Source organism: Lepisosteus oculatus, unplaced genomic scaffold (genome assembly GCF_040954835.1).
Source record: "Lepisosteus oculatus isolate fLepOcu1 unplaced genomic scaffold, fLepOcu1.hap2 HAP2_SCAFFOLD_106, whole genome shotgun sequence".
Taxonomy (NCBI): Eukaryota; Metazoa; Chordata; class Actinopteri; order Semionotiformes; family Lepisosteidae; genus Lepisosteus; species Lepisosteus oculatus.
This window is the reverse complement of record NW_027167657.1, coordinates 315,325-336,739: the sequence shown is the minus strand read 5'-3', so window position 1 is coordinate 336,739 and position 21,415 is coordinate 315,325. Positions and strand designations below refer to the sequence as shown.

Genomic DNA, 21,415 nt, shown 5'->3' with positions numbered 1-21,415 from the left:
ATCCTAGCACTGCACCCCGGGGCGTATGGTATATGGGAACGAGCACACGCCACGAATCGTCTCGAATCACTCCCTACAGCTGTAAGGCACCTTGAAGCGTGCACCCCCAACATTCTTCTTTGCGCATCTGTGAAAGGTAAACTCTTGAGCAAACTCAGAACCAGCTCTAAGGAAACTAATCCGATTAGACGTTACTTTGACTCATCTTTTTACGCTCAGTGCTGGATTGCTCAAACTCCAGCTAGGGTTAGGGTTAGCATTCCCACGCTACTTAGACACTTTGTTTACGCTCAGTGCTGGATTTTGGGAACTTCAGGACGAGTGGGAATTTTCTCCTATCTGTCAATTCTGTATTGTTTTGGAGACTCTTGGCTGCCTATGTTGTACAGTGCAGCGTGAAGGAAACATTTTCCAAAACTGTCAGCTCAAAAGTTGTAAGAAAACCTCTCCAGCTGCTTTAACTCTTCATTTTCGTCATTTAATGTGACACTCGATGTATAACTGGAGCCTCACATATGCAAATGGTGAGGCTCCAGTTCGACACCCAGTTCGACACCACTTTACAGTATATGACAAAAGCATGGCAGACTGTGCCGGACCGGCAGATAACTTCCGCTTATTTTTACCATATTAAACATTGGAAATCCAACCACTTGCATTTGTGACACTTGATTTTGGCTCCACCTAAGACACTCTTAAATCTTCAAACACTTTTCTCTTCTCCTGCAACACTCTTGTCTGTCGGCACTATGTGGCAGCGTTGCATGACAACCCCTCTCACCACGGAAAGGAACCTAACAGCTTCGGTAAGAGAGGAGAAAAGGACCTGGCCCGTACGAGGCTCAAACCCATGACCTTGGCGTTATTAGCACCACGCTCTAACCAACTGAGCTAACCAGCCTCATAACAGTGCTCCTCTCTGTGCTGCAAGAAATCGAACTCAGGGAATTTCTTTTGTCCTCCTTTGAATAGAAAGCCGTGTAATTCAGTGTACGGGCTTTCTCGCGCAATTTCATGGTTCTTGTAACCCAAATCCTACACTGGCCTGAAGTGCCCCCCCATTTCACAGCATTTTTCAGCTGATTTAAAATGTACCTAAAGGAGAAGCATTATTGAAGACCATCAATTACCAAGAGCTTTTGTCAAAGGTTTTGGTGGTCATTTTGAATGACCACAGAGCGCTGTGACCTCGGTTTTACATCTCATCCAAAAGACAGCGCCCTTTTACAACACAGCATCTCCGTCACTATACTGGGGCATTGGGACCCACACAGACCTCGGGGTGAGCGCCCCCCCGCCGGCACCATTAACACCGCTTCCAGCTGGAAGGTTTGTTTTTCCCTGTAGCTCACCCTCATCCGGGTACTGACCTGGCTCACACCTGCTTAGCTTCAGTGGGTTTTCAGTTGCGAGTTGCAAGGGGATGCAAGTGATGGAGACGCTCGCTGCAAAAGCCACTGCATTGGCCGGGAATCGAACCCGAGCCTCCCGCGTGGCAGGCGAGAATTCTACCACTGAACCACCAATGCTCAGTGCCTGGGCCTTCAAAAAAGACGCTTTTTTGGTGCTCTGTGCAAAACGCGTCGACATCTGCTTCCAGCTGCAAAATGCCATTCGCGGACGCTGAAGAACTTATTTCCAAGGCAGCGGGTACAAGCGATTGGGCGTTTTAAAACCACCAGGAACACCAAACAGGCGCGCTTCTTTGCTTGCGCCGAAACACAAAGACAGGAGGTGGACAACGTAGTCGGCAGGATTCGAACCTCTTTCTGTCTATTATATACTAAATATTCTCGTCTGTCTCTTGTTTGTATAGAACTGAATGTCCCTGACAATGTACTGTTAGTTTTAATTGAAGAACGGCATTTGTGTTCAAATATATCAGACAAGTTTACGTAACTGCTCATGCGACACTCAGTTGTAATTAGTCAAAAAATAAAGTCGAACAACAGCTGCGGGTTTGATTCTGAACGTATCAGATTGCAGCACCTTTTACTTCAATTGACAAATGATAGAGATTCGAAGAGAGATCCTTCAGACCAGCAAGCAAACCCACGGCTATTTCGGTTTTATATCTAGGCAACGTTGGTGTCTGCAATAGCATACATGAAAGCGTGATGCAATTTCTGTGGCTACATTTGTTGCACATCATGCACAGTAAGAGTGTTTCTAACACCAAATAAAAAGTCAACAATTAGCGATCACGCCTTCTCCTCAGTTAACCCACTGAAACCCTTGCTGTTAACAGTTCTTTAATGCGTGCTTTACGAGCACCTACATATTGTGTCGGTTCTTTCAGTTTTATTCTTTACGTTTTCAAAGGCATAAGTAGAACACCAGAGGTGCGAACGCAAGATGTGTGGTTATCTGAAGAACTCATTTCCATGGCAGCGGGGCCAAGCAATTCAGCGTTTTTATAGTAGCAGGAAAGGAGAAGCAGCACTTCGCCTTTGCCGCGCAGGCACAAGGAGACGTGCGGCAGATGCCGTAGTCGGCAGGATTCGAACCTGCGCAGGGAGTCCCCAATGGATTTAGAGTCCATCGCCTTAACCACTCGGCCACGACTACAGCGAGTTCGCCATCGCCGCATTCCTCCTTTAATCTAACACGGCGTGCGACGTGGCTGCGGAAACCTTTTCAAAGTCGCTCTCCGTTAAAAAAAATAAATACCTTTGACAAAATACGTGCCGGCAGACAGACACGCCTCAGAGGGTTTAAGGCTGGCTTCACGTTCAAATGATAAAGTCTCCCCGTCCGGATGTCAAAATGCAGCTGAAAAGTATTGCATGTTCATGTGTATTGCATGTGAAAGTATTGCATAATTGTGTCTGAAAATGAGCAATGGGCACCTGAGAGACTCATTTGCCTGTTTCACAAATGATCATATTTGACTAGAGATTCTGTTTGGGATTCAGTTGTGCATTCTGACAGCAATCCCTTTCAAAAAATGATACATTCTGGATGAGGTCACAGGTGCAGGAACACTGTATTTAGGATGTGTTTGCACTTATTCTGTGTCTCTAGCTTCAACACAGTGATATATATATATATGCTCAGTGATTTTTTGGTACATGCCCAGGGCAATAATCATTATGAGGATTTATTTCCAGATGTGCTAGGGGTAGTGTTGTGAAATACTTCAACACACTGGATTGCAGGTTTAGACCCCCTGCACTCTTACTCCTTAAAAACCTGAAGCGTCTGGCGTCTCGCCGACGTCGAAAACCCCCCTCAGGCTGTACTCGTACTCGGCTAACTGCTGTGGAACCCTGCGTGAGCAGCCGCTGCGCCACGGTGACGGCTGGCGACCCACGGATGCCCCACTATCGGCCGGCTCCAGCCCCGGCTGGTCCTCTAGAGCCTCCCCACACGGCTCCTCCTCCCGGGTCGGTAGGGGGCCAGGCGGTCTCGGTGCAGGACCACCACTCTCCCCCGTGTTTGCAACCGGACATGGTAGCAGACCTCGCCCACCACCCAGAGTACCTCAGCGGGCCCCTCCCATGATGGCGCCAGCTTAGGGCTGAGGCATTTGCGGCGGCACGGGTTGTACACCCAAACCGAGTCCCCGGGCTGGAAGGCAGGCCCCCTGCAGCGCAGGTCGTAGTGCCGCTTCTACCGGACCCCCGCCTGTGTCAAGTGGGTCCGTGCAAAGCTGTGCACCTGCTGCATCCGCTGCCGCAGGTCCCACTCGTAGTCCGGTCCAGCCAGCGGTGCCGACCCGTCTCCGGGCAGCGGGCCGGAGACCAGGTCCACCGGGGTTCACATTTCCCGGCCCAGCATGAGCGAGGCCGGGGTGCACCCGGTGGATTCCTGGACCGCGGTCCGATACGCCCAGAGCGCAAAGGGGAGGTGGCGGTCCCAGTCCCGTTGGTGCCGGGACACCAGGGTGGCCAGCTGGGTGGTGAGGGTACGATTAAACCGCTCCACCAACCCGTTGCTCTGGGGATGCAGCGGTGTGGTCCGCGTCTTGTGATCCCCAGGCGCTGGCACACTCTGGCGAAGACCTGGGACTCGACGTTACGCCCCTGGTCACTATGTAACTCCTCCGGCACCCCCAGCCTGGCAAACATCCCCTCCAGCAGTGCATCGGCCACCATGGGGGCACTCTAGTCCGGTAGGGCGAAGGCCTCCAGCCACTTCATAAAATAATCCATGGCCACCAAGACGTAGAGGTTCCCGGCCTCGGTGCGCGGAAACGGGCCCAAAACGTCCACCCACACCCGCTCCATAGGAGCCCCCGCCTGGTGTTGTTGGAGGGGGGCCCGAGACCGCTCGGGGGGACCCTTCTGCGCCACGCACACTGCACACGTTCGGCAGTACCGCTCCACGTCCCGGTGGCAAAGACCCCAATAAAAATGGCCTCGGAGGCGCTGCAGGGTATTTTTACCGCCGAAGTGCCCCACGCCCGGCTGGCCATGCACTGCTCGGAGCACCGCCCCGCGGAGCGACCAAGGCAACATCAGCTGCCACCGTACCTCGCCACTGGAGGGTACCCGCCACCCCCGGCACAGCACCCCGTCCTTTACCTCCAAGGCCTCCCACAGGATGCACAGGGCCTTGACAGACTTTGGGTGTGGGGCGAGCTTCTCTCGCTTAGGCCGCACTCCGGCTACCACTCCCAGCATGCCCAGCGGTACTACGAGTGCCTGGGGGCGCTTCCTCCTCACCACCAGGCGAGGGCGTTACAATACATAGAATATGCATGTAAAACGAACAGATCTTATCGAGAGGGTTATCAGAATACAAAAGGTATATATTCAGTCAGTTACAAAGTGTTACACATATCAAGAGGACATACGTTCAGTATATCATTCATTTAGACCATTTCATAAATGAACCTGGTTATAACTTCTACATTAGATACTGAAAACAAGTACATAACTCTTAGGAATTAAATTGATATCAACTGGTTGGGATAACAATTGAATTCTCGAGCAGTAATGCAGTGAAGTTGAATACTCATCCAATCTCTGGGGATTCAGATCTCCTGCGGGCACAAAGAAACAGTTGCAGGCTTGTTGTTGTCCAATCCACGCTCTCTGTCTAGGTGCCAGGCTGTGCTGTGCGGGTTGCGACGGTGCGCTGCTGATGCTCACTGACCGGCTAGTTAGTGTTGGCTTTAACTAGCAAAGTTTGTGCACAGGAGAAAAGATGACTGTGGGTCCCAGCAAGTCAAGAAGAAGACCGGTTCGTTCCTGATGAAGAGCTAGTTCTGAATAGTGATTCAACTGTCCACAGTTCCGACCTGTTCTCGAGGCCTGCTGCTGGTGCTAACCTCGGGTGGATCCTCTGGTTATTCTCTGGCAACCTCCGCTCTAGACCCTTAGAACAAAGGAAAGTTCTGGCACTCGGACACACTGGCCGTTCCGTGGTTGTCCGGGCTGAGTCTCAGGATGGTCAGGAGGCGCGCTGTGAGAATGTCCTGCCCTTGAGAGCCTTCTGCTCCTGGGCTGTCCTGCCCTGGAATTCTCCTTTGAATTCCCTTTAGAAAACTCCACAGAATTCTCTACTGAATTCCCACTGAATCTCTCAGGCTCTCTGTGTTGCCTGTTTTTACCTGGAGGAACTTCAGCTCGTTGATTGGCTGAAAGTTCCATGGGCATCAGAGTCCCACGTGGGTTACTCGGCCCTACCAGTCCCTGATTGGTTGATCAAGGTGAGATATGAGTCACTTACTCCTGACACTTAGGAATGCAGTCCAGATGTCCATCTGGCACTCCCTAGACAGATAGGCACCAATGGATGACCATTGATCATGATAGCCAGGCTTAGCTAAGTGCATCCCCCTTTGGGAGCTGTCCCTTATCAAGGGAAACCTTAAATCAGCCTGCATGAATAGTTTCTCTGTGGCTGCACCACAGAGATGAACAGAGAGATAAGGCCTAATTTGGGAAAGCTCAGAAACACTTAATTCTTTCTTATTAATAAGCATCGCCGCTACACCGCCCAAAGCACTTCTAAAACAGGAGATTCGCGTTTGGGAATGCGCCCTGCCCTACAAATAAAACAGGTCTACGGGTCTGAAACCTGCTCCACGGAAAACAGCTCTGTTGCACTTTTGATCAAAGGGAGATTCGCTGTTCTTACTTTTTGATGACATAACACCCAAAGGGGCTTCTTTGGAGCTGGATTCCAACCAGCATCCTTAAGTTTCTTGGCAGTATCCTTTACAGTCCTCTGTTCGGTCGACAAGGGACTGAAGGGGGCAGCTTTCCTCACACATACAGTGCAATGTACTGTAGTGTTCCCGTTCATCGAATTCGCAGTTCTGCATCAGACCTCTAACTCGTTTCCTTAGCTTGGATTTAAGCCACGAAGCAGGCTTCTACTGTATAAACGTCTAGGGGAATCACAAACTATTTGAGAGGCCATCATCCCAGGGGGAACTGACAAAGTCTATCCCTAAACACCTAGCGCAGTCTCTCGAGAGACTGTCAAAAATCGCTTTCTCCGTTTGCGTTGCAAGTAAGTGAAAACGCGGTCTCAACCCAGAGCCACTTGGCAGCAGCGGCACGTAAATACTGTCACTGCTCGATACCAACGTTAGCCTATTATACCATGTTCAGCCACCGCTAGAAAATGTACGGCTCTAGAACCGGAGCAAACAACAGGATGGCCAACGTCAAACATGGAGAGCGACAAGAAAGGGATTCGAACCAATGCGTGCAGAGCACAATGGATCAGCAGTCCATCTCCTTAACCACTCGGCCACCTCGTCGAGGAAGCTAAGTTGTCCGGACATGGCTTGGTGCACTCCAGATGATCTTTTTCTTTTTTTTCCCTCGTACTCGAGGGTCATTTTCCTGTTCCACATGCGATTTCAACATTTTCCTTGGGAGATGTCAAGCCAGCAAGCCACTGCTGTGGTTCAGTGGCCAGTGTGCAGTTCAGTGGCCCTGTTGTACACAGAAAGCACATTGAGCTCCTTGGACATGAAAAGTTCCAGATAAAAGCCATTTGTCATCCTTTCTCTTGGTGTCGATGTTGCTATTGTATGTAAAGGTGGCAACTTGCTCCGCGAGCAGGCGGAGCACACACCGAATGCAGATGTGTCTGAGTGGTGTGTCCAAGTGGCTGCAAAAGGACAGTGCTCCCGGGGTGCCATGGCTTAGTTGGTTAAAGCACTTGTCTAGTAAACAGGAGACCCTGGGTCTGAATCCCAGTGGTGCCTTTTTTGTTCCGTCTTCTCGAACAGAACGGGTCATTATGGACAACCGCCTACGGCTAGACTTAATTAAATGCAAGTATTCATTTCCTGTCTTTAACGCGACTTTTTTTTCATAAAATGGATGCAACTTGCAAAACATGAAATACAAACCTTGCTAATCAGCGCTAGCGGCTGGCAAAAAAAAAAGAAGTCAGCAATGTTTTTTTTTCTTTAACCTTAACCCTGCTAATGGAGAAGAGTTAAACGGCCGAGTCTAGGCAGCTTAAACGGTGCGCACGTCGGGTACTTTGCTGAAAGGTTGGTAAATCACGCTCAACCCAGTCCTTTATCTTTTAAAGAGGATACAAAATTGAACCTAGTCACCACATCACATACATCCTGTTCAATGATAAAAAGGTAACATCTATCCTCGCTCCAGAGTAAATCTCACGTTGAGGGCATATTTTTTTTCACTTAAACCGTGAGTCGGGCTCGGCTGCACAGAGGACAGAGCAGAGCAATGAGGTCACGGGGACAGGGGAGTCACACGCTGGCGGTTTGAATACGCGGAAGATCACTGAGGGATCCACAGTATATGGACCCTCTGTGCGCCATCAGTCCGCACTTCGGACTCTGAATCCTTTCCCCGGAGTAAATCTGTTACATTGAAAGAATGCTTCTCGCAGGTTAAAAGAGGGACCCTTGTTAATTGGAGAAATCAATGATTTCGAATGAATTCTGTATGCTTTAAAAGACAGCTATACACAGAAAACATGCAGGACACTGGTCATGATGTTTCCCGAGCCGAAACACTCTTTTCAAACTGTCAAAGGTTTGCTTTGCGAACGCTGCAGGACATCGCACAATCTCTTTTGAACGGGGACAAACGATTTCTTAGGGGGCGCAGTAAGTACAGACGTTTAAAAAGCTCCACTCATGCCGACGATGCAGCATGAAGAAGCGCAACCTAACGTTTGACAGACATAAGCCGGGGGCCGCTACGAGCAATATGAAATCAAACTGACAGCACACGGCGTTTCGCACTGACTCAAAAGTGATCTCGACAGACGCTGTTCTCTGCATAACGCTGAAAGAGCTAAAGAGCGTTTCTGTTGAGACGTAACAAGCTCGTTTTTTTCTACCATGATGTCACCATGACAAAATCTGTCTTTAAACACCTTGCTCAGTCTCTGACGAGACTGTCAAAAATTGCTTTCGCCGATTGTATTGCAAACCGGTGGAAGCGGGGTATTGGGAAAAGTTTTCAACTAGCAAGAATCGCGCCTCGGCTAAACCTCACAGGCTACGATACTGCCACTGCGCAAAGCTGACGGTTGCCAGGCAACCGCGGGGATCCTATGGAAATCGTTATCGATCGTCTCATGGCATGTCGTTGCTGTAACGCTTCATATTTGTCGTCTTCTTCTTCTTCTAGCTTGAGGTTTTGAAGAATTTCATGACAGACAAGGGCTCCGTCGGGAACAAAGGGCGTTGTGAGAAAACCGTTGCTTATTTTCAGCAGCAGAAATACAACCCTTTAAATACAAGATGACAGAACAATGACGAAGGGCATGCCGGGAGGAACTCATGCACTACAGAGGAAAGGGGGCGGGCACGTACAGTTCACATTCAAGCCACAAGTACTCTTCTCGGATGTTGCACAAACAAATCCTAACGTCATGAAAGCGTGATGCAATTTCTGTGGCTACATTTGTTGCACGTCATGCACAGTAAGAGTGTTTCTAACACCAAATAAAAAGTCAACAATTAGCGATCACGCCTTCTCCTCAGTTAACCCACTGAAACCCTTGCTGTTAACAGTTCTTTACTGCGTGCTTTACGAGCACCTACATATCATGTCGGTTCTTTCAGCTTTATTCATTAGGTTTTCAAAGGCATAAGTAGAGCACCAGAGGTGCGAACGCAAAATGTGTGGTTATCTGAAGAATTGATTTCCATGGCAGCGGGGCCAAGCGATTTAGCATTTCTATAGTACCAGGAAAGGAGAAGCGGCACTTCGCCTTTGTCGCGCAGGCACAAGGCGACATGCGGCAGACGCCGTAGTCGGCAGGATTCGAACCTGCGCAGGGAGTCCCCAACGGATTTCGAGTCCATCGCCTTAACCACTCGGCCACGACTACAGCGAGCTCGCCGCCGCCGCATTCCTCCTATAATCTAACACGGAGTGCGAGGTGGCTGCGGAAACTTTTTCAAAGTCACTCTCCGTTAAAAAAACAAAATACCTTTCACAAAATACGTGCCGGCAGACAGACACGCCTCAGAGGGTTTAAGGCTGGCTTCACGTTCAAATGCTAAAGTCTCCCCGTCCGGATGTCAAAATGCAACTTTGGCAGACAGAAAAAACATCAACAAACCACAAATGTGGACAAGGATTTTACAAGCTGCACCACACTGCACTTTCAAAAGCATTTACATTCCTATTAGACGCAGGAATTTCCTTTGATTTGCGCGCTTACGAACGCCATGGAAAACGAAACAAAACAAAAGCCCTCAGCTCCTGCACTTGATTATAATGCCATTACGTGTCGAAGCAGTAATTTACGTCATCCTACCACTGCAACACGGGGAATAGAGGGAAATGAGCACACGCTACGAATCGTCTCAATCACTCCCTAGAGTCGTTAGGCGCATTGAAGGGTGCACCCCCATCATTAATCGTTGCGCCTCTGTGAAAGGAAAGCTCTTGGGCAGTCTTTGAAACAGCTCGGATGAAACACTTGATTGCTTCCATGTGCACCTGGAGCCCATTTCTTATTTTCACTTCACGCCGCCCAAAGCATTTCTAAAACAGGAGATTCGCATTTGGGAATGTGCCCTGCCCTACAAATAAAACAGGTCTACGGGTCTGAAACCTGCTCCACGGAAAACAGTTCTGTTGCGCTTTTGATCAAAGGGAGATTCGCTGTTCTACTTTTTGATGACATAACACCCAAAGGGGCTTCGCTGGAGCTGGGATGGGATTTGAACCCATGCGTGCAGAGCACAATGGATTAGCAGTCCATCGCCTTAACCACTCGGCCACCTCGTCGACAAAAGTGGGCTGTCCGGACATGGGTTGGCGCGCTCCAGATGATCTTTTTCTTTTTTTTCCCTCGTACTCGAGGGTCATTTTCCTGTTCCACATGCGATTTCAACATTTTCCTTGGGAGATGTCAAGCCAGCAAGCCACTGCTGTGGTTCAGTGGCCAGTGTGGAGATCAGTGGCCCTGTTGTACACAGAAAGCACATTGAGCTCCTTGGACATGAAAAGTTCCAGATAAAAGCCATTTGTCACCCTTTCTCTTGGTGTTGATGTTGCTATTGTATGTAAAGGTGGCAACTTGCTCAGCGAGCCGGCGGAGCACACACCGAATGCAGATGTGTCTGAGTGGTGTTTCCAAGTGGCTGCAAAAGGACAGCGCTCCTGGGGCGCCGTGGCTTAGTTGCTTAAAGCGCCTGCCTAGTAAACAGGAGACCCTGGCTCTGAATCCCAGCTGTGCCTTTTTTGTTCTTCTCGAACAGAACTGGTCATTATGGACAACCGCCTACGGCTAGACTTAATTAAATGCAAGCATTCATTTCCTGTCTTTAACGCGACTTGTTTTTCTTAAAATGGATGCAACTTGCAAAACATGAAATACAAATCTTGCTAATCTGCGCTCGCGGCTGGCAAAAAAAAAAAAGAAGTCAGCAATGTTTTTTTCTTTAACCTTAACCCTGCTAATGGAGAAGAGTTAAACGACCGAGTCTATGCAGCTTAAACGGTCCGCACGTCGGGTTCTTAGCTGAAAGGGTGGTAAATCACACTCACCCCAGTCCTTAATCTTTTAAAGAGGATACAAAATTGAACCTAGTCGCCACATCACATACATCCTGTTCAACGATAAATAGGTAACATCTGTAGTGTGCTCTCTGAAGGCACTAGTTCTGTAGGATTTGGGATTTACTGGGACAATTATTCATTGTAGCAGTAAATCACAAAATGATTCTTTTAATGGCTTTAGAATCCAACCTTGCGATATAACTCAAACAACGCACACACACAGGTACTAATACATGAGGATACATTTATTAATACATAGAATATGCATGTAAACCTAACAGATCTTATCGAGAGGGTTATCAGAATACAAAAGGTATATATTCAGTCAGTTACAAAGAGTTACATATATCAAGAGGACATACGTTCAGTATATCATTCATTTAGACCGTTTCGTAAATGAACTTGGTTATAACTTCTACACTAGATACTCAAAACAAGTACATAACTCTTAGGAATTAAATTGATATCAAATGGTTGGGATAACAATTGAATTCTCGAGCTGTCATGCAGTGAAGTTGAATACTCATCCAATCTCTGGGGATTCAGATCTCCTGCGGGCACAAAGAAGCAGTTGCAGGCTTGTTGCTGTCTAATCCGCGCTCTCTGGCTCTATGCCAGGCTTTGCTGTTCAGCTTGCGACGGTGCTCTGGTGATGCTGACCTTGGGGTTGTAGACCACTTGGATGAGGCTCTCTCTTGGAATCTTGCAGACCTTTAGGCGCCAATGGATGACCATTGATCATGATAGCCAGGCTTAGCTAAGTGCATCCCCATTTGGGAGCTGTACCTTATCAAAAGAAAACATCTTTAAATCAGTCTGCATGAATAGCTTCTCTGTGACTGCACCACAGAGATGAAGAGGGAGATGGGGCCTCATTTGGGAAAGCACAGCAACACTTAATTCTGTCTTATTAATAAGCCTCGCCGCTACAGTACGTACAGTTATAATTCAATCTGAATTAAAAACTACATGTCCCAGTTACCATGGTGGTGCTTGTGATCATTGCGTTTAACCAACGAAACAGGGCGAAAAATCAGTCACATGACTTTGTGGCTGAGTTTAGAAAGCTTAATGTATCAGCAAGACAGCAAAGACATTTTTCCAAGAAAGTTTAGCCTTTGTCACTAATGAAACCGCTAAATAAAGACATAAATATGGAAATTGACAATTAATTGACTTTTATATTTCTAAATATCACAACATGTTCGAATCCAAGTCATTTTTAATAACAATGGGTAAACTGGGTAAACTATCACAAAGCTTTAAAAAACTTAACATTTTTATTATCAACAAATTGTAAATACGATGTTTACATTGGCATTATTAATTTTTCACTTGAGTATATGGAGGATTGTGAGAGCAGACCCCCCCTCTTAGGCTACATTTTTAATAAGAAATGGAGGCTGTATGCGTTACAATATAAACATTTACTGTCAAACTTTAAATCAACAGTTGATTTAAAGACAATCTGTCAAAGTGCAATGAAACACAATATTGTTGTTGTTGTTGTTGTTATTGTTGTTTTTATCCTGTAAAGCGTTTTGAGAAGCCACCTTTAAAGGCGCTATATAAAGGCGCTGATTCTTATGGAATGTGTTTTCTTTCTTCTTTTTTTTTCAGCATAGAATAAACCTGTTACAGTACTTGATTCTTATGGATGCCCGGTTCCGCCGGGGATTCAAAATAAAACATGGAATCACGTGTCTAAGGAAATAGCATTATAACTATATCCATGCACAAACAGTAGCATGTTACATTATTAATTTGGGTGTCTCCTCTTGCCAGAAAGCGCTAAATTGCATTTTGAGTGCGGTTTTTGACTTTTTTTAAAATACAACCCATACATAAGCTGATACTGTTTAGACTTTTAATTATTTTAAACTGTATTACAGCAGCACAATGTGCTTTTTCACGAAACCTAGAATACTGAAATGTCTTGCGTTGTACAGCTTTTCAGCTAAATATATTTATCGCTTACACCTGACACTTGATGTGCCCGACAAAAACCAGTTGAACAGCTCTGTTGGAGGTTTGCAGATCAGATCAGATTCCCTTCCCCCCACAGAAAGACAGACTTATTAGTCGCTATTCACTGCGACAGCAGCTCCAATTTCAGGCGTAAGCGATAGATCCCAGTTTAGCCGATCTTGTACAGCATGTTCCAGTTTACTCTTATTAACCATATTAATTTTAAGTGCTTAATGCCATTTTTTGACCACGCACGAATATTCTTATGTCCATACCTTTTCAAGGGAATCAGTGTGAATTGTAATACTAATTAAATAACCGCGGGCACTTTCCACCCCCTCTGACAGCAGGAACATAACCCATTCTCAGCTCAGCAGCTCATTACAATATAGGGTGTTCAAATCTTTTGCTGCCTCAAAAAGCTTTAGAGAACTTAACATTTCTATTATCAACAAATTGTAAATACCACGTTTACATTGGCATTACTAATTTTTCACTTGAGTGTATGGAGGATTGTCAGCTGTCACTGAGAGCAGTTAATTAAATGTATTTTTTGATTCACAATCAGACAAATGCAACATAAATTGTTATCTTTGTCTTCTAAGTATATTAATAAACTTTCAGCATAGCTTTCTCCTAGTTTAGATTAATTTTTCTTGGGATTTTGGGATCAAACGTGGAAAGATTAGATTAGTAATCGTTTTTATTTTTTAAATACATTTTAGAAAAGTGTAATCTATACTTAAAAGCTGTATAAAAGCTGTATAAAAGACACTCGATATTAATGGAGTTTAGTTGATACTTTTTAAACTTTTAATTATTTTAAATTGTATTACAGCATTGTACACATGCTTAAAAGAGAAGAAAACGCAAGCCTTCTTCAGGTGTGAGGGCATTCTGCTCAGAATGAAACACTAAAATGTAATGTAGGCTCTGAATGGGTTCAATTATGATTTGGGCTTGATTAAGGTCGCTGCCTTTCATCCAAAATCCTGCTTGAATCCTTCTAAACTAAAAATTAGACATGAGCAGGGGCTCTGGTGAAATTTCTCTTTTTTTAATTTCTCTTTTTTTCTTGGAAAAATATCTTACCCGCTGCAATCCGGGCACAGAAGGATTAAAAGAAGCCAGACAGGCAGGGGGAAGAGTGAGTTCTAGATAAAGAGGTATCCAGGTAACAGTGAAGGTAACAGCCGCAGACGTGGCCTACTTAGCCCGCCAGGGTTACCCTACTCTTCCGGAGGAGGCCCACCGGGAAATAGCGCTCCAGGCGTTCCTGGCCCCGGCGCCGACTGAGGTGCAGTGCCACGTGATGCTGGCCGCACTGGTCCCCTTGGAGCAGGCCCTGGCTCTGGCTGAGCACACTGTTGCCGTATTCGAGGAGACCGGTGGGCACCAACGGAGGGGCGCACGGGGAATCAGATGGGGAGGAGGAGACGCCCAGCGCGACGATGTTGGGGGAGCGACGACGGCTGGTCATCTGCCACTGCTGTGGGGAGAGGGGACACATCGCAGGCAACATGAAATTGTCAGGGACATTCAGCTATATACAAAGAAGAGACAGACAAAGTAATAATTCTATATTAACGTGGCCTACATATTGACGCAATGATCAAACTAACTGACATGTTCTGATTCAGATCCCCTGCAGTTCATAATAATTAGAACAATAGCAATGCTGAGTCCTCCCCACCCTACTGAGCACAAATTCAGCTGCTCTCCAGTTCTGTTCTGCATGCAATTTTCACAGCAAGAAACTTGTGTTTCCTACTATTTTTATCAGGTTTAAAATATCATCTCCTTAAAATTGAAAAAGTGTTGATGTGTCGTGCTGAAATTCCGATTGATTTTGAATTCAAAGAAAAAAGGTTTTCTTCCAAAACACCATGAAATTGTCACATCTTGCAGACAATAGGTGTATTCCATGTTGAAAAGAGAAGAAAGAAAACCATGGAGCCTTTTACAGGTGTGAGACTTCTTCAGGTGTGAGAAGACCTCACAGTCGAAACGCTGTGTTTCCGTTCTTCTCTTTTCAGCATGCAATAAACCTATTACTTGTTCCTTTGCAGCCGAGGCATGCTGACGTAGCTACCCAGCTGAACATCTTGCAGACTCTACAGTACTTCTCTCCTGTAGAAGTAAAGCAGGGCTTGCTGGGTGAGCTTTTGCTCCGGTAAATTAGGTCACGTGTCATGTTAAATCACTTCTTCTAAACACAACATTTGCTGGTGCTAGCTTTCCCCATGAAAAGAGACATTTCCCTTACAGTACATGACATATCGTTTTTATTCTATCAATAAGTATAGAAATTAAACAAAAGAAAAAATGGTGTCGCCAAAGAATGCACAGCTCTGTCGCCTTGGGGAGGTGTCAAGGGCATTGAGCTCCTTGGACATGAAAAGTGCTCGATAAATGCCATTTCTCATCATTTCTCTTGGCGTCAGTTCTGCTATTAAATGGGACGGAGGCAACGGGCTCAGAGAGCAGGTTAAGTGCACACCGAACGCAGATGTGTCCAAGTGTCTGTAAAAGCGCGGTGCTCCGCTGGCGCTGTTCCCTAGTGGCTTAAAGTGCCCACCTAGTCAGCAGGCGATCCTGGGTCTGAATACCAGCGGTGCCTCTCTCCGTGTCTTGTTGTGCCGAATGTCTCATTTCAGACAAACATGTACAGCTTGGTTCAGTTTAATGCAAGAATTCATTTCCTTTCTGGAATAACTTGTTTTTGAAGAAATCCATACAGCTTGTGAAAGATGAAATCCATTTCTTGGTTGTCAGTGGAAAAAGATTGCCGGCTGCAAGAAGCGCAAGTGATTGTTTTCTTTGACCATAAACCTGCAAATGTAGGGAGTACAAGCGGCCGTCAGTCTCTGTGGCGCAATCGGTTAGCGCATTAGGCTGTTAACCGACAGGTTGGGGGTTCAAGCCCACCCAGGGACGCATGTCTCAGTTTTTCCAATGTAAACATCATCACCGCTAAAGAAGATGGCGCAGAAGGCTCCACAGTCGAAACGTTGTGCTTCTTTTCTTCTCTTTTCAGCATGGAGTAAACCTTTGCTTGATCCTTTGCAGCCTACGCATGCTGACACAGCTGCCTTTCTCTTAACGCGCCTCAATCATTATTCACCAAAACCATCAGCAGAATGTGTCGCCTTTGTGGTGATGTCACTCCTCTGCTTCACAAATGTCCTTAGTGACGGACCATTTCTTTCTGCCATTTTTCCGGAGCGGTTATTGATTGCTCCATCATTTCCCTCATACTTTCCATCCCTAGATTGAAAAAAAAAAACAGAAACAGGCTGACAGGACGACAATCAAATTGCAAAAACTCATCAAAGCACTCGATAGAGTATTTGAATCCACAAGTAGCTCTGAGCAACTTTGTCCTGGCTTGCATGAAAGTCGGAAAATGTCAAAAAGAAAAAGATGGTGGCTTTTTCGTATCTGTTCTTTTATTTTTAGTTCGTTGGCTCTTCTGTCCATTGTCCTCCTGCCTGGCTCTTGACCTGTGACTGTCTGAACGCACACATTAGACTTTCAGGCGGGGGATTTGTCCTGAGCCTCTGTGAAAGACCCACCCACCCCCATAAATCACTGCTCTAGAAACACATGAATGCAAAACTAAACCACAGCTTAAAGAGGAGCTCCAACTCAGTGCCATACTAATGTAAACGAAGTAATACTAAGACATGTTCTTATGGATTTGTCTTACCTTGAGATATGTAATTGGATTTCAGGATTAACTTCCTCATTCAATGTACTGGTGATTCTTTGCCTGGTCAGTACCTGGGTGGGAGACCTCCAGCGAACAATTAAGCTTGCTGCTGGAAGTGGTGTTAAGAGACTCTTAGGATCTTCCAGAGGTGTCTGTCCAATAGCACTAGTTGCCTTAGAGCTGGCTCAAACATTGCTCAAGAGTCTACCTTTCACAGATGCGCAAAGATGAATGATGGGGGTGCACGCTTCAAGGAGCCTTCCAGCTGTAGGGACCGATTAGAGACGATCCGTAGCATGTGTTCGTTTCCATATACGCCCCGTGTCTCAACGGTAGGACAGAGTCAAATACTGCCTCGACACGTAACAGCGTTATATTAAACCGCAGGACTTGAGGGCTGTTTTGTTTGAATGTTCAAGGCATTGGTAAGAGCGTAGGTCAAGGGCCATTGGTGCATCTCCTGTAACTGGAGTAAAAATGCTATTCAAAGTGCAGTGACTAAAATCGTCGTCCACATGTCTCCGTTGTTGATTGCTTTCTGTCTAAGAACGTTCTGTTTTCATGTCCGAACGGGGAGATTTTATCATTCCAACTTGAAGCCACCCTTAAGTCCTCTGAGGTGTGTGTGTGTGTGCTTGCACGTATGGCGTAAAAGGTTTCTTAAACGGAGAGCGAACTTGAAAAAAGTTGCCTCAGCTGCCGCCGCCGCCTCGCACTCCCTGTTCGATTGTAGCAAGAAGGCAGCGGCCGCGGCGTTCGCTGTAGTCGTGCCCGATTGGTTAAGGTGACGGACTTGAAATCCGTTGGGGTCTCCCCGCGCAGGTTCAAATCCTGCCGACTACGGCGTCCTTTGCATTTGTTTGCGTGCGTGCGTGTAAAAGGACCAGCGCCGTTTCGTTTTCGCTGGGACCTTTAACACTCTAAATCGCCTGGACCCGCAGCCTGTGAAATCGGTTCTTCAGCACCCACGAAGGACGCTTTGCCGCTGGACACAGATACCGATGCTTTTCTGCAACGAGCTTTCCAGCTGAATTTTCTCGGCAGCTCCGTACTGAACCTGTTCTCCATTGCAACATAGCGGAGGCTCATCACGTCTATAGCAAGGCTGTGTAGGACCGCATACTCCACAGTGACTTGTACACAGACCACATGAAAGGCAAGCGAAATACACTTTTAAAATTCCAAAGAATCACAAGGTCAGAGGAACAGCGATGACCTGAACAGATCTGTTACAGAAGTCTAGGTTGACCTATTTAGAGCTGTAATTGCATTTTTGTTTAATAGAAGATCAAATCTACTCGCATGTACCAGCACCTTACAGTTTATTGATGTTAATTCTGTTTAAGTAATAAGATTGCTAACGATGTTGGACTTTAGCCGGTGTTTTTTAGAACAAATTGCTTACACTTCTGTAAGGAATACGCAGTACGTGCCTTTGTCAGTCATTGCTCACCATACCTGTAACTTTCTTATCTAACTCACTTCCTCAAATGGTGAAGGTCCACAAACATAAATGAAAAAAAAAAACCCTTGTTGTAGATGAGGTGCAGAAAAAAGCAGCCCCTGATAGTGTATAACACATTTGTACTATTGCAGAGACACATGTAACATGTATATATATATACTGTATATATATATGAAACAGAAATAGAAACAGAAACAGGAATCGCTTACTCACCTGGAGAATCTCTGTAGGAATATCTAGCATTTATCAATGGAAATAAAAGCTGCTTTAATACAGTGCATGTTCAAACTCAAACCCTCAGCTGCTGTTCTTGTTTGTTTTGGGTCAAATTGCAACTGAGCATCGCATGAGCCGTTACGTACCCTTATCTGTTAGGGAATTTCAAGGGAGGAGTTAGGTCAGAATGGGTAGGCTGCAAAACAACAAGTAAAGATTTATTCCAAGATGAAACGTTGTGGCGGTTTTCTTATCTTTTCAGCATGGACTAAACTTTTACGTGTTCCTTATATGCTATATATGTATATATTAGCACCAATGTCGTTCTTAAAAACTAACATGAAATTGTCAGGGACATTCAGCTATATACAAAGACGAGACAGACAAAGTAATAATTCTGTATTAACGTGGCCTACATATTGACGCAATGATCGAACTAACTGACATGTTCTGATTCAGATCCCCTGCAGTTCATGCCAATTAGAACAATAGGAATGCTGAGTCCTCCCCACCCTACTGAGCACAAATTCAGCTGCTCTCCAGTTCTGTTCTGCATGTTTTTTCATTGCAATTGAGCTCGGAACTGGAGATGATCTCCATACAGTTCTGTGTTCACTAGCCCACACTTGCGTGCTAATTTACGGGTTGTGGCAAATGCTTTTCTATAGTTCATATACATGACGGCAACCTGTTACCGAGGAACCTGAGAGGTTTAAAAGCCTCGCAAGCCAGGTAGGACTCAAACCTACAATCTTCTGATCCGAAGTCAGACGCGTTATCCATTACGCCACTGGCCCATAGAACATGCGCTTGAACTCCACCACAGAGAGCTCTACACTGCTACTAGTAGTACACTTCCCCATCTAAAGCTGATTGCAGCTGTCAATCATTTCGCAGCCACCCCCCCTCTTCATCTTCTCTCTGCCTTAAGCGTCTCCGCCACTCTCTCTTGACATTTCATGTCAGCATGTCAGAAGTCCGAGTGACGTTTTTAATGGCTGAGTGAGGGCACGATGCTGAAGCAGAGAGGCCACTTCAGCCAGAGAGACTTGTGCTAGGTGAGATCTGAAAAACGGACTCGCAACAGAAACAGACCAAAAAAGTATCGGTGAGATCAAAAGGCAAATGCAACATCCAGCAGAGGGCGTCTAAAGATTAGGGAACGGGCGACTGAAATCCATATGAGGCAAACTTTCCGGCTGTGTACTGCAGCTGGCCTCGTTGGCGTAGTTGGTAGCGCGTCAGTTTCATCGTCTGAAGGTCCTGAGTTTGATCCTCACACGGGGCAGGGCTGCTTCCTCTCTTGCTCTTTTCAAACACTTGCGGCAACTGTTCGCTCATAACCACGTCTGGAATGCGTGACCTTTACATGGGGGAGAAGCAACGCCGCATCCCTTTTCTAAAGAACATTCACATTCAGAAATAAGTCAAGAAATTTGCCATTACTTTAGCTCGCGCTGCTGTCAGCCTGCCCATGTTGCCAAAGAAAGATTCACTCGGCGTCAACATGACAGAACAGCGATCACTTGAAAACACTGTTCCACACTCCGTAAGCAAGAACTTCAGTGTTTGCAGTCACCCGATATGCCGATAGTCAAAGGAGCACAAAACACGAAGCGTCAAAGACAAGATGAGTTGATGGAAAGAGCGTTGAATTGATGAGCACAAAAGTTCAGCTCGTACAATAGGCAACGAAGGTCCCGGCGTCATCATCGCACTTGAAAGGACTGCCTTGCAGACTAAGGGCAGTGGGAGGTTGCTGTTTTGAGATGGAGGCATTGGGATGGTGGGCCGAGATCTATTCTTCTTAAGGAATTCTTCATCGTGAAAGATCGGTCCACAGGTCATCCAAAGAACTTACAAATTTTTGGGACTCAGGGAATCACGTGCTTCCGGAAGGGAGTGAAGTGCTCAAACACATGACATGCCCCCTTGATCTGCTGCAACATGCACAGCTACCGTCCACACCAGGCAGTGGGGCTTCAGCAGAATTTGCTACGCCACCTGCAATTACATATCCAGCTGCACACATATACATGGCCCCTCTGTCCTTTTCAGGATCTCAAAAAAAAGCATAGCGTGGTTTTCCTGCAACCTGATTGACCGCATCTCCCTCAGAATGTGCCCCGTTGCATTCATTGGTGAAGCAGGACGGAGGCTAACGGGCATGCCAGAACAGTTAGGCTCAGCGATCTCTCCAAAATATTGTGGTTGTAGTGGAAGAAATATGGTTTAAATTGTACCTTGGTATTTCAAACTCTCTCTAGAATGTTATCCATTTCTATTTTATTTTGACAGGAACTGGCTAATGACACTGGATGAAAAGAGAAGAAAGAAAACACAACGTTTCGGCCGTGGAGCCTTCTTCAGGTGTGAGGGCTCCACGGCTGAAATGTTGTGTTTTCTTTCTTCTCTTTTAAGCATGGAATAGACCTATTACTTGTTCCTTTGCAGCCTACGCATGCTGACACAGCTCCCCACCTGAACTGCTAATGATGCCTGGTAGTTTGTGGTACTTGGGTATTGTCTTATGTTTGCTCAAACTGCATATGTGTGATTGCATATTTTTGGGAATTTTCATATGTCAATATTTAATTCACTGACATTCCTGTATGCTTGGAAGAAAGGTAGATTGGATTTGGCACAGGACGCCTGCCCATATTTGTTGATCATTGTTGGGCTGGAAAAACAATGATAAAAAGTGTATGAAAAAAGCTCTCTCCAATATTTCCCTTCTCTTCGCCATGGTTACACTGCCCGTTCTTTCCGTCTTTTGTCCTTCTACAAAGATTCCAGGGCTCTTTTTCCACCATAATATCAGAATTTGTTTTTTTCTCTTTTAAAGGCTGTAGGTGGGGTGTGATGGACTGTACCACTATCATAGAAGATTTTTTCAGGACACATCGCAGTTCCATAGTAGAATTTATCAATAGTAGAATTCCATAGGACATTATTTACCAACGTATTACCCAGTGTGAGACTCTGCCAGTAAACCTCAGAGCATTGAGTTCTCCACTGATAAAGATGGCTGTCTGAAGTCATGAAATCCACTGCTGGGATGCCTGAGAGACAGTAATTGAATCT

The 21,415-nt window shown here is 46.0% G+C and overlaps 5 non-coding genes across 5 annotated transcripts; 1 reads left to right on the top strand and 4 right to left on the bottom strand.

Annotated features, from left to right (window-relative positions):
• Positions 1 to 1,458: 1,458 nt before the first annotated feature.
• trnag-gcc (transfer RNA glycine (anticodon GCC)) lies at positions 1,459 to 1,529 on the bottom strand. The gene has a single exon. It is a non-coding gene; the product is annotated as a tRNA-Gly (tRNA).
• Positions 1,530 to 8,334: 6,805 nt separating this feature from the next.
• On the bottom strand, positions 8,335 to 8,476 carry LOC138225873 (U4 spliceosomal RNA). Its single transcript, XR_011184282.1, has one exon. It is a non-coding gene; the product is annotated as a U4 spliceosomal RNA (small nuclear RNA).
• Positions 8,477 to 9,206: 730 nt separating this feature from the next.
• trnas-cga (transfer RNA serine (anticodon CGA)) lies at positions 9,207 to 9,288 on the bottom strand. The gene has a single exon. It is a non-coding gene; the product is annotated as a tRNA-Ser (tRNA).
• Positions 9,289 to 17,411: 8,123 nt separating this feature from the next.
• Positions 17,412 to 17,493, top strand: trnas-uga (transfer RNA serine (anticodon UGA)). Its single transcript has one exon. It is a non-coding gene; the product is annotated as a tRNA-Ser (tRNA).
• A 1,562-nt stretch (positions 17,494 to 19,055) lies between these two features.
• Positions 19,056 to 19,128, bottom strand: trnar-ucg (transfer RNA arginine (anticodon UCG)). Its single transcript has one exon. It is a non-coding gene; the product is annotated as a tRNA-Arg (tRNA).
• Positions 19,129 to 21,415: the final 2,287 nt, after the last annotated feature.